Source organism: Capra hircus, chromosome 14, assembly GCF_001704415.2.
Source record: "Capra hircus breed San Clemente chromosome 14, ASM170441v1, whole genome shotgun sequence".
NCBI classification, from domain to species: domain Eukaryota; kingdom Metazoa; phylum Chordata; class Mammalia; order Artiodactyla; family Bovidae; genus Capra; species Capra hircus.
Window position 1 is genome coordinate 36,855,457 of NC_030821.1, and position 16,026 is coordinate 36,871,482.

Here is a 16,026-nt window from a genome sequence, read left to right on the forward strand (position 1 = left end):
TTTTTCCTTCTTACATTAACATTCAGAGAGTTTGAGGAACTAGAAATATCAAATTTGTATTAGATCTGAGTTCAAATCCTGAAAATTGAATAATTATGTGTTTTTTGGTTAATTAATCTGGCTCAAGAAAGTTTTCTCCTTTATAAAAATGGGGTACGATATCTTCGAAGATTTTAATGAGATTTTGTTAAATGCAGATCTTGATACAAGGTTGCAATTATTATGATCATATTTATTAAATTTTAGCAATTATAAGAATCTTCTTATCAAGTTTATTATTTGCGCTTTACCAGTATGGTACTAAGTACATTTCAGCTACGTTATAGGTCAGAGAGGTTTTGGTAGCTAAACTGAAACCATTAATCTTATGGGAAAATGCAGTTCAAAATGCAAACCAATGAATTCTAAGTGAATTATGGAACACAATAATTTTTTTAAACTGAGAACTCTTTGGGAAGATATTTTTATGATAATGTGACTCAAGTCAATTGCAAGCAGTGTGAGTAGAAGAGGTATGGGAAAGAGTGCCTCTGGGAACTCATTGAGGAGGCTGGAAAGTCCCAGAATGCCATCCCCTTTCTTAATTTCCTATGTTCCCAGTTTACTCTGAATTAGTATTCTTCATAATTTCCATGAAAATGAGTAATCTAGTAAATGTAATTCTGTAGGGTCAGGGAAGAGCTCAATTGACTGAATCGTTATCAAAAGAGTAAATTTTTGTCACTGAGATTCAGCTTGTGCTTAAGTTTTGGGTCTGTGATAGCTCAGAGGTTTGCATTTGTTCAGGGAGATAATCTTTCCAGAAAACTGGATGCCTGGGCAATAGTGGGTGTCTCATGGGAGGCATTAAGACAGATGTGTGTGTGATGATCTTACACAACTATATAATAAATCCTGGCTGTGTCTTTTAATATCTTTGTGATCTTGAGAAAGTTACTTCAACATTCTGAGCCTCAGTTTCTTCCTGTAAAATGCCCACCTCCATTGAATTGTGATGGTTAAATATCTGGCACATAATAGGTGCTCGACATTTCCTCCCTCCCTGCCTTCCTCCATTTTTTCCTTCCTTTCTTCCTACCTAATTAAGCAAGAGTGAAAAGAAATGGTGTCAGTTTGTAAAATCTAATTAGCAAACTCATTGAGCACTAACTTGGAATTCCTGAATACAAACACACACAGAGTTCCAATAGCCTCCTTAGGGTAGTGCCTTTCATACCCTGATATATGCTCCTGCCAACATTCAACCTTAAAATTCACCTTTGACGTTATTTCAATAAAACACAGACAAGCAAGGGAGGGAGGGAGGGAGGGAGGGGGCACCACTGGCTCAGAACCTCCCATGCAGATCCCTTCCCCCTTAAGAACAGATTAGTGGGCAGCTAGAATAAAGACTATAGAAAGGACAGATTCAGGGGGCACAGCACAAATGGGGATCTGACTTTGATTTCCTGCTCTATTCCTTTGAAAAGTTGAGTAAATCACCTTTGATTTGCTTATCTGTGGATTAAGGATTAAACTCACTTCAAGAAGGCTGTGCTATGGCTCTTGGTTGATGATTATAAAGTAGTTTAACAACTTACTCAGAAATGAAGTAAAGAAAGCTTAGCTTTTCAGTGGTATCTTTATCAAAGTAAAAAAAAAAAAAAAGTAACTCTAGGGCATATAGTATGTGCTAGGGAGTAATCTAATCCTCACAACTACCTTATGATATAGGCATGCTATCATTCTACCATTACAAATGAAACCGAGGCATAAAAAGTTTAAGTAACATGTCCAAGGATGGCTGTGTTGAAATCTGATTCCAGGAAATTGGCCCCCAGAGATTTTGTGCTTAACCATTATGCTCTACTGTTGAATTTGGCAAGTGGGTTTAGCAACTCTTAATTAAGAGGTAACTCATCTCAAGAAAATGTACTGCATTTTTTGAGAAATTTTTGTTGCATATTGTATCTGTGGTAAAGTCTTATTTGACATGGCAGAGTGTAAAATTGGCCAAATATTTCTCAAGATGTTGGGAAATTTTCCCATATTTTATAGTTATATATCCTTCTTTTGCCAAGATAAATCCCATAGAAGAGGTGTCTTCTACATAAGGTATGAGAACCCCAGAGGTGTGCACAAAGAAATTCTTGGAAGTACAAAAAGAAATACTAGATCATTTATTTTATCTCATTTCTTTATTGTTAATTATTTTAATAAGCAATATATTATTTTAATAAGCAATATATTATTATTACAGGAATTCTTCTACATGATTTATAAACTCATATTATACTTATACTGGAGATTAATCCTCAATAATATCTTTTCTGATGGAGAAGATATAACAACAAGTTTGGAGGCCCTAAAATTTAGGAAAATAACCTTTAATGTGTTACTGCGGTGAATCAATTTATGCTTTCACAGGATCATTTAAGTTATCTTCTCAACAATCACTGGATTTATGAGTAATATCAAAACTACCAATATGTCTGTGGTATTCACCATAATACAAAGTTTCTCAGATTTCTACTATAGGATCTAATGCATACTAAACTCTCAAAGAATACTGAAGGAAGGAAGAAAGAGAAAGGGAGGGAAGAAGGAGGAAGAGAGGAAAAGAGAAAGGGGAAGGTGACTTCTTTTTATGCAATATTTTATCTTTAAGATCATAGATTTTGTAAACAGTCTTGATCTTTTCCCCACAGCTAGGAAACTCTTTTCATAAGAAACACAGATTATTCTTGGGTTCACCCTATCACAATGTTAATCTTAAACTGAACAAATTTGGGGTTTGCTGAGAATTCAGGTAAGCATTTGCACACTGCTGAGTATATGGAACTTAGCAGACACTCAACAAATTTCTATTTAGACAATAAAAGTTTATCTCCTATTTCAGTTCAGTTCAGTCCCTCAGTCATGTCCGACTCTGCAATTCCATGGACCGCAGCACGCCAGGCCTCCTTGTCCACCACCAACTCCCGGGGCTTACTCAACCTCATGTCCATCTAGTTGGTGATGCCATCCAACTGTCTCATCCTCTGTCGTCCCCTTCTCCTCCTGCCTTCAATCTCTCCCAGCATCAGGGTCTTTTCCAATGAGTCCGTTCTTTGCATCAGGTGGCCAAAGTATTGGAGCTTCAGCTTTAGTATCAATCCTTCCAAAGAATATTCAGAATTGATTTCCTTTAAGATTGACTGGTTTGATCTCCTTGCAGTCCAAGGGACTCTCAAGAGTCTTCTCCACTACCACAGTTCAAAAGCATCAGTTCTTTGGTGCTCAGCCTTCTTGATGGTCCAACTCTCACATTCATACATGACTTTGACTATACAGATCTTTGTAAGCAAAGTAATGTCTCTGCTTTTTAATATGCTTTCTAGGTTGGTCATAGTTTTTCTTCCAAGGAGCAAGCGTCTTTTAATTTCATGAATGCAATCACCATCTGCAGTGATTTTAGAGCCTGAAAAAATGAAGTCTGTCACTGATTCCATTGTTTTCCCATCTATTTGCTATAAAGTGATGGGACCAGGTGTCATGATCTTCATTTCTTGAATGTTGAATTGTGGGAGCCAACAATTAGCTCTTTCACTTTCATTAAGAGGCTCTTTAGTTCCTCTTCACTTTCTCCATTAGAGTGGTGTCATCTGCATGCCTGAGGTTATTGATATTTCTCCCAGCAATCTTGATTCCAGCTTGTGCTTTGTCCAGCTTGGCGTTTTGCATGGTGTACTCTGCATATAAGTGAAATAAGTAGGGTGACAGTATTCAGCCTTGATGTACTCCTTTCCCAATTTGGAACCAGTCTGTTGTTCCATGTCCGGTTCTAACTATTGCTTCTTGCCCTGCATACAGATTTCTCAGGAGGCAGGGTTAGGAGGTTTGGTATTCCCATTTCTTTAAGAATTTTCCAGAGTTTGTTGTGATCCACACAGTCAAAGGCTGGCATAGTCAATAAAACAGAAGTAGATGTTTTCTGGAACTCCCTTGTTTTGTTGATGATCCAGCAGATGTTGGCAATTGGATCTCTGGTTCTTCTGCCTTCTCTAAATCCTGTTTGAATATCTGGAAGTTCTCAGTTCATGTACTGTTGAAGCCTGGCTTGGAGAATTTTGAGCATTACTTTGCTAGCATGTGAGATGAGTATAATTGTGTGGTAGTTTGAACATTCTTTGACTTTGCCTTTCTTTGGAATTGGAATGAAAATTGACCTTTTTAGTCCTGTAACCAATGCTGAGTTTTCCAAATTTGCTGACATATTGAGTGCAGCACTTTCACAGCATCATCTTTTAGGATTTGAAATAGATCAGCTGGAATTCCATCCCCTCCACTAGCTTTGTTCATAGTGATGCTTCTTAAGGCCCACTTGACTTCACGGTCCAGGATGTCTGACTCAAGGTGAGTGATCACACCATCATGGTTATCTGGGTCATTAAGATCTTTTCTGTATAGTTCTGTGTATTCTTTCCTCCTCTTCTTAATATCTTCTGCTTCTGTTATGTCCATACCATTTCTATCCTTTATTGTGCCCATCTTTGCATGAAATGTTCCCTTGGTTTCTCTAATTTTCTTGAAGAGATCTCCAGTCTTTCCCATTCTATTATTTTCCTCTATTTCTTCGCATTGTTCACGGAAGAAGGTTTCCATTTCCCTCCTTGCTATTGTTTGGAATCTGCATTCAGTTGGGTTTATCTTTCCTTATCTCCTTTGCCTTTCACTTCTCTCTTTCCTCAGCTATTTGTAAGGGCTCCTCAGACAACCATTTTGCATTTTTAATTTTCTTTTTCTTGGAGATGGTCTTGATCACTGCCTTTCATACAATGTTATGAGCCCCGTCCATAGTTCTTCAACCTCTGTGTCTATCAGATCTAATCCCTTGAATTTATTTGTCACTTCCATTGTATAATTGTAAGGGATTTGATTTAGGTCTTACCTGAATGGCCTAGTGGTTTTCACTACTTTCTTCAATTTAAGTCTGAATTTTGCAATAAGGAGTTCATGATCTGAGCCAAATCAGCTCCTGGTCTTGTTTTTCCTGACTGTATATAACTTCTACATCTTTGGCTGCAAAGAATATAATCAATCTGATTTCAGTATTGACCATCGGTTATGTCCATGTGTAGAGTCATTGCTCATGTTGTTGGAAGAGGATGTTTACTATAACCACTATGATCTCTTGGCAAAACTTTGTTAGCCTTTGCCCTGGTTCATTTTGTACTCCAAGGCCAAACTTGCCTGTTACTCCAGGTATCTCTTGACTTTCTACATTTGTATTCCAGTCCCCAGTAATGAAAAGGACATCTATTTTTGGTGTTAGGTTTTAGAAGGTCTTGTAGGTATTTATAGAACTGTTCAACTTTAGCTTCTTCAGCATTAGTGGTTGGGGCATGGACTTGGATTACTGTGATATTGAATGGTTTGCCTTGGAAACAAATAGAGATCATTTTGTCATTTTTGAGATTGTACTGCAATTAGGACTCTCTTTACAGATGAGGAAATGAAGACCAGAGCAAGTAAGTAACTTGCCCAGTGTCACACAGTGAGCGGCAGTAGCAAGATGCACCCACACATAACCTGGCTTTAAAACCCTTGCTCTGAAGTCACTACACTACTACGCAAGAACTCTCCCATCTCTTCCCTCTCATATTTTAAACTTCTTTCCCCCTTTAAAGATACCTTGGAGTTTCACTGTATTATACTTATGTTGGGCTTTGCAAGCTGAAGAGGAGAGGAAATGCCATGGGAGTTTTCCCAGAGTACTAAGAAAAAATTAGTTAAAGCCAGTACCACTGGGGCAGCAGCCTAGAGTGACAGGCTGCGATGGTGCAGGAACGGCCGAGAGGAGCTACCCTGTGTCCAAGGTCAGGGGCGGCGGCCTAGAGGAGCTACCCCGCATCCGAGGTCAGTGGCAGCCGGGAGGAGACACCCCGCGTCCGAGATCAGGGGTGGACAGGAGACGCCACCTCGTGCCTGAGAACAGGGGCGGTGACCTTGAGGAACGACCTTGAGCCCGAGGCCAGGGGCAGCAGCTGGGAGGAGCCACCCACACCCGAGGCCAGGGCTGGCAGCCTGGAGGAGCAACCCGAGGAGTGGTGGCTGTGCAGGCAAAGGAGGGCCTAGAGGAGCTATCCCACGTTGAAGGTCAGGAACGTCGGCGGTAAGGAGATACCCCTCATCCAAGGTAAAGAGCAGCAGCTGTGCTTTGCTGGAGCAGCGGTGAAGAGATACCCCACACCAAGGTAAGAGAAACCCAAGTAAGATGGTAAGTGTTGCAAGAGGGCATCAGAGGGCAGACACACTGACACCATACTCACAGAAATCTAGTCAATCTGATCATACTAGGACCACAGCCTTGTCTAACTCAATGAAACCAAGCCATGCCTGTGGGACAACCCAAGACAGATGGGTCATGGTGGAGAGGCCTGACAGAATGTGGTCCACTGGAGAAGGGAATGGCAAACCACTTCAGTATTCTTGCCTTGAGAACCCTATGAACAGTAGGAAAAGGCAAAATGATAGGATACCAAAAGAGGAACTCCCTAGGTCATTAGGTGCCCAATATGCTACTGGAGATCAGTGGAGGAAATAACTCCAGAAAGAATGAAGGGATGGAGCCAAAGCAAAAACAATACCCAGTTGTGGATGTGACTGGTGATAGAAGCAAGATCTGATGCTGTAAAGAGCAATATTGCATAGGAACCTGGAATGTCAGGTCCATGAATCAAGGCAAATTGGAAGTGGTCAAACAAGAGATGGTAAGGGTGAATGTTGACATTCTAGGAATCAGCGAACTAAAATTGACTGGAATGGGTGAATTTAACTCAGATGACCATTACATCTACTACTGCGGGCAGGAATCCCTCAGAAGAAATGGAGTAGTTATCATGGTCAACAAAAAAGTCCGAAATGCAGTACTTGGATGCAATCTCAAAAACGGCAGAATGATCTCTGTTTGTTTCCAAGGCAAACCATTCAATATCGCAGTTATCTAAGTCTATGCCCCAACCAGTAATGCTGAAGAAACTGAAGTTGAACGGTTTTATGAAGACCTACAAGACCTTTTAGAACTAACACCCAAAAAAGATGTCCTTTTCAATATAGGGGACTGGAATGCAAAAGTAGGAAGTCAAGAAACACCTGGAGTAACAGGCAAATTTGGCCTTGGAATGTGGAATGAAGCAGGGCAAAGACTAATAGAGTTTTGCCAAGAAAATGCGCTGGTCATAGCAAACACCCTCTTCCAACAACACAAGAGAAGACTCTACACATGGACATCACCAGATGGTCAACACCGAAATCAGATTGATTATATTCTTTGCAGCCAAAGATGGAGAAGCTCTATACAGTCAACAAAAACAAGACCAGGAGCTGACTGTGGCTCAGATCATGAACTCCTTATTGCCAAATTCAGACTTAAATTGAAGAAAGTAGGGAAAACCACTAGACCATTCAGGTATGACCTAAATCAAATCCCTTATGATTATACAGTGGAAGTGAGAAACAGATTTAAGGGTTTAGATCTGATAGATAGAGTGCCTGATGAACTATGGAATGAGGTTTGTGACACTGTACAGGAGACAGGGATCAAGACCATCCCCATGGAAAAGAAATGCAAAAAAGCAAAATGGCTGTCTGGGGAGGCCTTACAAATAGCTGTGAAAAGAAGAGAGGTGAAAAGCCAAGGAGAAAAGGGAAGATATAAGCATCTGAATGCAGAGTTCCAAAGAATAGCAAGAAGAGATAAGAAAACATTCTTCAGCGATCGATGCAAAGAAATAGAGGAAAACAACAGAATGGGAAAGACTAGAGATCTCTTCCAGAAAATTAGAGATATCAAGGGAACATTTCATGCAAAGATGGGCTTGACAAAGGACAGAAATGGTCTGGACCTAACAGAAGCAGAAGAAATTAAGAAGAGGGGGCAAGAATACACGGAAGAACTGTACAAAAATGATCTTCACGACCCAGATAATCATGATGATGTGATCACTCATCTAGAGCCAGACATCTTGAACTGTGAAGTCAAGTGGGCCTTAGAAAGCATCACTACGAATAAAGCTAGTGGAGGTGATGGAATTCCAGTTGAGCTATTTCAAATCCTGAAAGATGATGCTGTGAAAGTGCTGCACTCAAACTGCCAGCAAGTTTGGAAAACTCAGCAGTGGCCACAGGACTGGAAAAGGTCAGTTTTCATTCCAATCCCTAAGAAAGGTAATGCCAAAGAATGCTCAAACTACCGCACAATTGCACTCATCTCACATGCTAGTAAAGTAATGTTCAAAATTCTCCAAGCCAGACTTCAGCAATACGTGAACCGTGAACTCCCTGATGTTCAAGCTGGTTTTAGAAAAGGCAGAGGAACCAGAGATCAAATTGCCAACATCCACTGGATCATGGAAAAAGCAAGAGAGTTTCAGAAAAACATCTATTTCTGCTTTATTGACTATGCCAAAGCCTTTGACTGTGTGGATCACAATAAACTGTGGAAAATTGTTCAAGAGATGGGAATACCAGACCACCTGACCTGCCTCTTGAGAAATCTGTATGCAGGTCAGGAATCAACAGTTAGAACTGGACATGGAACAACAGACTGTTTCCAAATAGGAAAAGGAGTATGTCAAGGCTGTATATTGTCACCCTGCTTATTTAACTTATATGCAGAGTACATCATGAGAAACTCCGGACTGGAAGAAACACAAGCTGGAATCAAGATTGCCAGGAGAAATATCAGTAACCTCAGATATGCAGATGACACCACCCTTATGGCAGAAAGGAAGAGGAGCTAAAAAGCCTCTTGATGAAAGTGAAAGAGGAGAGTGAAAAAGTTGGTTTAAAGCTCAACATTCAGAAAATGAAGATCATGGCATCTGGTCCCATCACTTACTGGGAAATAGATGGGGAAACAGTAGAAACAGTGGCAGACTTTATTTTTTGGGGCTCCAAAATCACTGCAGATGGTGACTGCAGCCATGAAATTAAAAGACGCTTACTCCTTGGAAGAAAAGTTATGACCAACCTAGATAGCATGTGAAAATGCAGAGACATTGCTTTGCTGACTAAGGTCCGTCTAGTGAAGGCTATGGTTTTTCCTGTGGTCATGTATGGCTGTGAGAGCTGGACTGTGAAGAAAGCTGAGCGCCGAAGAATTGATGCGTTTGAACTGTAGTGTTGGAGAAGACTCTTGAAGATCCCTTGGACCGCAAGGAGATCCAACCAGTCCATTCTGAAGGAGATCAGCCCTGGGATTTCTTTGGAAGGAATGATGCTAAAGCTGAAGCTCCAGTACTTTGGCCACCTCATGCGAAGAGTTGACTCATTGGAAAAGACTCTGATGCTGGGAGGGATTAGGGGCAGGAGGAGAAGGGGACGACAGAGGATGAGATGGCTGGATGGCCTCACGGACCTGATGGACGTGAGTCTGAGTGAACTCCGGGAGATGGTGATGGACAGCGAGGCCTGGCGTGCTGCGATTCTTGGGGTTACAAAGAGTCAGACACGGCTGAGCGACTGAACTGAACTGAATCATGGTAATGCACATCTTATGTTGTTTTAACACTTCAGTTATCAAAGTAATCATAAAAAATACTTTTATATTGAACATTTAATACTTCCAAAATATTTTCCGATTTCTGACAAGGAAAGATTTTGATGTAAGGTCTAGCCATAGTCACAAAGCTAAGGAATGAATGTATATCCTCCAATGTTTGGTCTTGGACCCTATAAATAATTTATTGAGCTGATACCCTTTTGCAACAGGCAATTTAGTTGAGTAATTGCTCTCTATAGAAATAACAATTCCTTGAAGTTTTACTGAGCCAGATTGGCAAGTAGGGTCCACAGTAGCTATGACTTTTTGGTGGTTATCAGCTGTGTTGAGAGGGATGCTGAGGCTCTGTCAAAATAAATGATTGATTAGTCATGGCTTTCACTGGTACATGTATAGTGATTGAGGGAAAATTTTCAGCTATTCACTGGACCTCTTACTGAGATTTATTTTTTAGAATTTGTTCTCTTATTTGTTGCATCTCCCAAACAGAGTTATCCCTTTGGTGATTTTACAACCCTATAGTCATACTTCTGTGATTTTCTATTAATAGCTGTATAAATATCTAATGATATTTTTCTCATTCTCACTCTTGAAATCAGAGACCTTGTGTATCTGGGTATTTCTTCAGTCTGACACAAATCCTGGCAGATTGTTGGACTTAATACATTGTTACTGAAGGATTTATGGCTAAAAGTGATTTTGTGGGGATGAGCATGATTAGTCGTCTATTTGAGAAAACAGATTTCTGTGAAAGCCATCTTGAACTGATACAGAGTTAAGGAGATTTTCCTCTGACCTGTCTCTTAAGATGTAAATGACTTACCTCATGACCACTGGGGCTTTTGAAAGCCATTAGTATTCTAAGAGAGGACAGAAGTGTTCTGAAGTTGCTCCCTCTAACTGACCTACTATACTTTGTTTGGAATTAAACTCCTGTGTTTCCTGCAAACTTCATCAGTTCTCCACAGACATGAAAAGAAATCGTTTCCACTGAGCCATCTTGCTAGGAGACCTTTACTAAAATTGTCCTGAAGAAGAAATTATTCTTCACCCTTGGGGTCACTTGGTAGCTAAAACAGACTTCTCCTTTTTCTTTTAATCTGTTCTACTTCACTGCCTTCTTTTTCTGTGTGTTCTTGAAGGTATTGCCTTATTTACTTTGATGGTTTCTCAACTAATTGAATACAGCAGTGAGTCCTTTCTTCCTTGACTCTTTTGGATGTTTCTATTTCCCCAGGGGGAAGGGTCCCCATCAGATAGCTTGACTTTGAGCTACTTACATATTGAAACTACTTTAAAAGTTATTGTAATCTATGAGGCTGTTAAAAGTTTGCACATTTGGCTGAAACAGAGAGTGCTAGAGTGATACCAGCCTTGGCTTGTGATGGTAGATTTCCTAATTCGTAGGTAGGGGGAATAGTCCCTAAAAACAAAAGGATGGATGTATCTTGTGGCTTCATATTTGGGTCTCTGTGTGTTGTGGTCAAAAGGGTCCTAATATGATTTAAAATAATAATTAATAATAAATGGTGAACTTATTTGCAAAGCAGAAATAGAGACATATACAGAGAGAACAAATGTATGGATACCAAGGAGGGAAAACGCAGGGATGAGCTGGGAGGTTGGGATCAACATGTATACACTATTATGTATAAAATAGATAACTAATGAGAACCTACTGTATAGCACTGGGAACTCTACTCAGCGCTCTGTGGTAACCTAAATGGGAAGGAAACCCAGAAAAGAGGGGAGGTATGTACACATATAGCTGATTCACTTTGCTGTACAGCAGAAACTAACACAACACTGCAAAGAAACTCACCTCCAACAAAACTTAAACAACAACAACAAAAGCAGCTAAGAAAATACTTGCATAAAGATAAAGAGCATGAGCTAAGTCCAAGTGAGACAGAAACTCTACTGAAGAGAAAGAAGTAATTGTCTTAGAACCAAATCCTCACCTCTGACACAGAGATGACTTGTTTCTGACCCCATAGTTACCAAATATTTTCTGATACTTTCATATGTGTGTGCTTGTGTATAGACACACATAACCCACAGAAAAGGAATATCTTCCATAATCAGTCAAAATAGTATATATTTTGCGTCTCCGTTTCCTCCATCCTCATCTACCTAATCCATTGTATGAAATACTTTCAAACACATTTTCATCATGATAAGGATTTTATTTGACAAACTATAAAATCCTAAGAAAAGATTCCCACTCCCTTCTCCTTGGGCACAGTGACCGGTACCCTGTGACTCTCCAGGGCTCAGGATTTTCCAAGAGTCTATGTTTAGCATGCAGTATGAGTAATGAATCATAGTGTCCACCTGTCAGTGTCATAAACAGATGGTATAAATATGCTTGCATAATGTGACTCAAAACACATCTCCAGTTTTAGCTGGAGTTCAAACAGTATTCGCAGTTCCAAGAAACCTGTGGCTTGCGACTTCCGGGTCAGTGGGAGGAGAATGCCGGAAAAGGGAAAGTGGGTTCCCTGTTGTCCGTCTGGACAGCCTGTCAGCACAGTGCCAGGGCCCCCGGGAGATGGTCAGGTGAGAGAGGAGTGACAGGAAAGCCTGTTTTCCATTTGCTCCTGAAGCCATTCATTTTAAGGACTCCCAAGAAATTGGTCCTTGGAGCCTATGGGAACGGGTGGCATCATACAGGCTCCTCCCTCTTCCTGGAAGGTCTTTCCCTCCTTTCCACCCCCTCCTGGTTTTTTCTTTTCTTTTCCTTTTTTTTCCCTTGCCGCCCCGTTTGTTTCTACTCTCACTCATCAGGTCCCAGCTTCAAAGTTTTTTCCTGCTTGAGGGGAGGTCTTTCCAACCTGAGGACACACAGATGACACACAGGAGGGGGATCCTCAAGGGCAGGCATGGTGCTGCCTCCTACATTGACGAGTGCCTGACACTGGGCGCAGGCAGTGCTTGGCATTGAATACTTAACGTTCATTTGAAGGCTTAACCCAAGAAGCAAACTATTGATAAAGCTAAGCAGCCCAGTTAAAATTCCAGGACCATGGTATCTGACTTCTTAAAAAGTGATGAGAATTTACCTTGGGGCGGGGGGGGGGGGGGTTGGAAAGAAAGAGTAAAGGAAACTGAGTCATCATTGATCTGGGAGGTTTCATTCATTCCTCACTGTGTCTCTCTTACAATACAGAAATCAGGTATGCTGTCCTCTTCGAAGTCTTGTCTGACCTCCCGAGACAGCAGTAGCCTTCCGTTCTATGATCACACAGCGCTGGTTGATAGTCTGGCTTCTTTATGTCCTTTTATCCTACCATATAGGTCTTCTGGATAGCGCTAGAGGTAAAGAAGATGCCTGCTTATGCAGGAGATGAGGGTTCGATCCCTGGGCTGGCAAGATCCCTTGGAGTAGGAAATGACAACCCATTCCAGTGTTCTTGCCTGGAGAATCCCATGGACAGAGGAGCCTGGCGAGCTACAGTCCGTGGGATCACAAAGAGTCAGATACGACTGAGCAACTGCACACACACACTAGGTCACTAGCTACTTGAAGTCCTGAACTGGGTGTCTGGTTCTTTTGCCTCATGCCTCATTCTACCTTTCCTAGGATCTGGCATATTACTTAGCACAGGGTAAGCACTCAGATTTGCTGAAATGATTAAATGTTGGTGCAAAACATAGAACATTTATTGATTTAACCAACAGTCAATAAATATTTATTGAGAACCCAGCTGTTTACCAGGCACTGTTTTCAGTGCTTGGAATACATGAATTAAAAATTCCCTACTCAAATAAACATTTTAGAAGGTTTTAACTTTTTCAAAAACTACAATAATGGTTTCTAGGTTTATTTTATAACTGTGTTTACCTAAGAGATACACACAGATACCTAGTACAAGTTGCTAGATTATTGTTGTTTAGCCTCTCAGTCATGTCCGACTCTTTGCGACACTATGGACTGCAGCATGCCAGGCTTCCCTGTCCTTCACCATCTCCCAGAGATTGTTAAATACTAGGTGTTAAACTCCAAGATTGTGATTAAGAGTTAAGCTTAACAGTATCTCTTCTGTTATGGGAGAACCTAGTACCCTGAAGCTGTGCAGTCACAATACAAAACGGGAGCTAAGTTAGCCAATAGTGTTAGTGCTAGTTGCTCAGTTGTGCACGACTCTTCGTGACACTATGGACTGGAACCTGCCAGGCTCCTCTGTCCATGGGATTTTCCAGGCAAAATATATTGGAGTGGGTTGCCATTTCCTTCCCAAAGTTAGCAAATAATTTCTGTATTTACCAATGTTACCTTGGGCATGGATGTCAGTATAGCAGTAAACATTCTTTTCACTTTTTCATTATGAGTGAAGTGAAGTCGCTCAGTCATGTCCGACTCTTTATGATCCCATAGACCATAGTCTACCAGGCTTCTCTGTCCATGGGATTTTCCAGGCAAGAGTACCGCAGTGGGTTGCCATTTCCTTCTCCAGGGGATCTTCCTGACCCAGGGTTCGAACCCAGCTCTCCTGCATTGCAGGCAGATGCTTTACCCTTCATTATAAGCATCCTATAAAGATCTGAAGGTTGAAAGACTAGCGATCTTGAACTGGTTCCAAAAATTGTACTTAATTAAATTTTATTTTTAAAAAGCACATAGTCGGAGAAGGCAATAGCAACCCACTGCAGTACTCTTGCTTGGAAAATCCCATGGATGGAGGAGCCTGGTAGGCTGCAGTCCATGGGGTCATGAAGAGTCAGACACGACTGAGCGACTTCACTTTCACTTTTCACTTTCATGCATTGGAGAAGGAAATGGCAACCCACTCCGGTGTTCTTGCCTGGAGAATCCCAGGGATGGGGGAGCCTGGTGGGCTGCCATCTATGGGGTCTCACAGAGTTGGACACGACTGAAGCGACTTAGCAGTAGCAGAAGTAGCAGTCTTTCTTAAGAGAATAATCTTTTTGAGTACGTTTAAATCAAATTCACCTAGGAACAGATATTTTGGTAGGTTTTTTTAAGCTAGAATCATTAAAAATGCACAAGAATCTCAGGCTGTGCAATCTTTATCTTTTCTAATGATGCTACTTTTGTTGTAGAGTGTTTAAACAACTAGGGCTTGCTCATTATCAGTCATTTTGACATTGCAGATGATATACAGAATGTAGCAATTCATGTCAATTATTATCCACAGTCATACTTCATTTCTGAGCTAGTAAGCAAAAATTTTAGAAGCAAACTTTCAATGTTAATTGGAAAATCAATAAACTTCAGATGGAATGAACTTTGTGCCTTCTATTTCCCCAATTTTAGAAGCTGCCTCAATTTAAATCCATGGTGTTAGCCCCATTAATATTGTTTTGGGGACAGGCAGATGGTGACTTTTTATTCTTCTATCCTGTCAAGGGAACATGGATCACATTATTTCCAGATTTATACCAACAGGACTTAACATTTCATGAAGGACTTCGCAGCACTGCAGACTTCACAAACAGGTCCTCTCCTTTGTCCCTGCAGATGAAGTACTGTAGCAATTATATCTAAGATGGGGACTCTCCAAGGAGTATGTGTGCTCAATCACTCAGTCATGTCTGACTCTTTGCAACCCCGTGGACTGTAGCCCACCAGGCTTCTCTGTCCATGGGATTTGCCAGGCATGAATACCGGAATGGGTTGCTTTTACCATCTCTAGGGGATCTTCCTGGCCCAGGGATAGATCCTGTGTCTCTTGCATCTCCTGTATTGGCAGGCAGAATCTTTATCACTAGTACCACCTGCGATGCACCTAGGGAGTTTAGGGGCAGGAAATGAATGTCCTCTACAATCAAAACATAGGGTCTGGAGGAATTACTCCTTTTTGAGCTGGTGAAGGCTGAAGGCTTCCATCTGGAAGGAAATGGAATAGACAGAGTTTGGTCCTGGGTGAGTCTGCACCTCAGGTCAAGGCCTTAGAGATCCCACAGACTTGTTGAACACCACCCCCTTATGTTCCTGGAAAGACCCATCCTTAATAAGATTGTGAAATAACATTGTTCTTTTCTGGTCTACTTTCTCTTTCTAGATCCATCAATGCAACATAGTAGAAAAATGACTAGAGTTAAATTCTGAACCCAGTTTTGAGCCTAGCTCTGTCATTTACCAGTGATATGACCTGGGGAAATCAATATACATATTATGAGACAATATGTTTCTCTGTACTATGCAGCCAACAACACATAATCCATCAGTTGCTGGGAGGATTACATAGGTGGATGCATGTAAAACAGCTCAGTCCACTGAGAAGCACTCTCTATACTTGATTATTATTACCCTTAAAGCTGGCTTTGGGACAAAAATGGGCAAGACCATCTCATGATTAGTGTTGCTCCCTCTGACAATCATCTTGCTCAAATGCCAAGATTCCTCTCACTTCTGTCCCAGCAACACTCAAATAGAATATCTTGATATTTTGGAGAAAAATAAGAGCTGTAACTGTCAGAACTATGATGGAATTGTCAACAGCCTCATAAATTGATCAGCCTCATAAATTAGATCAGCC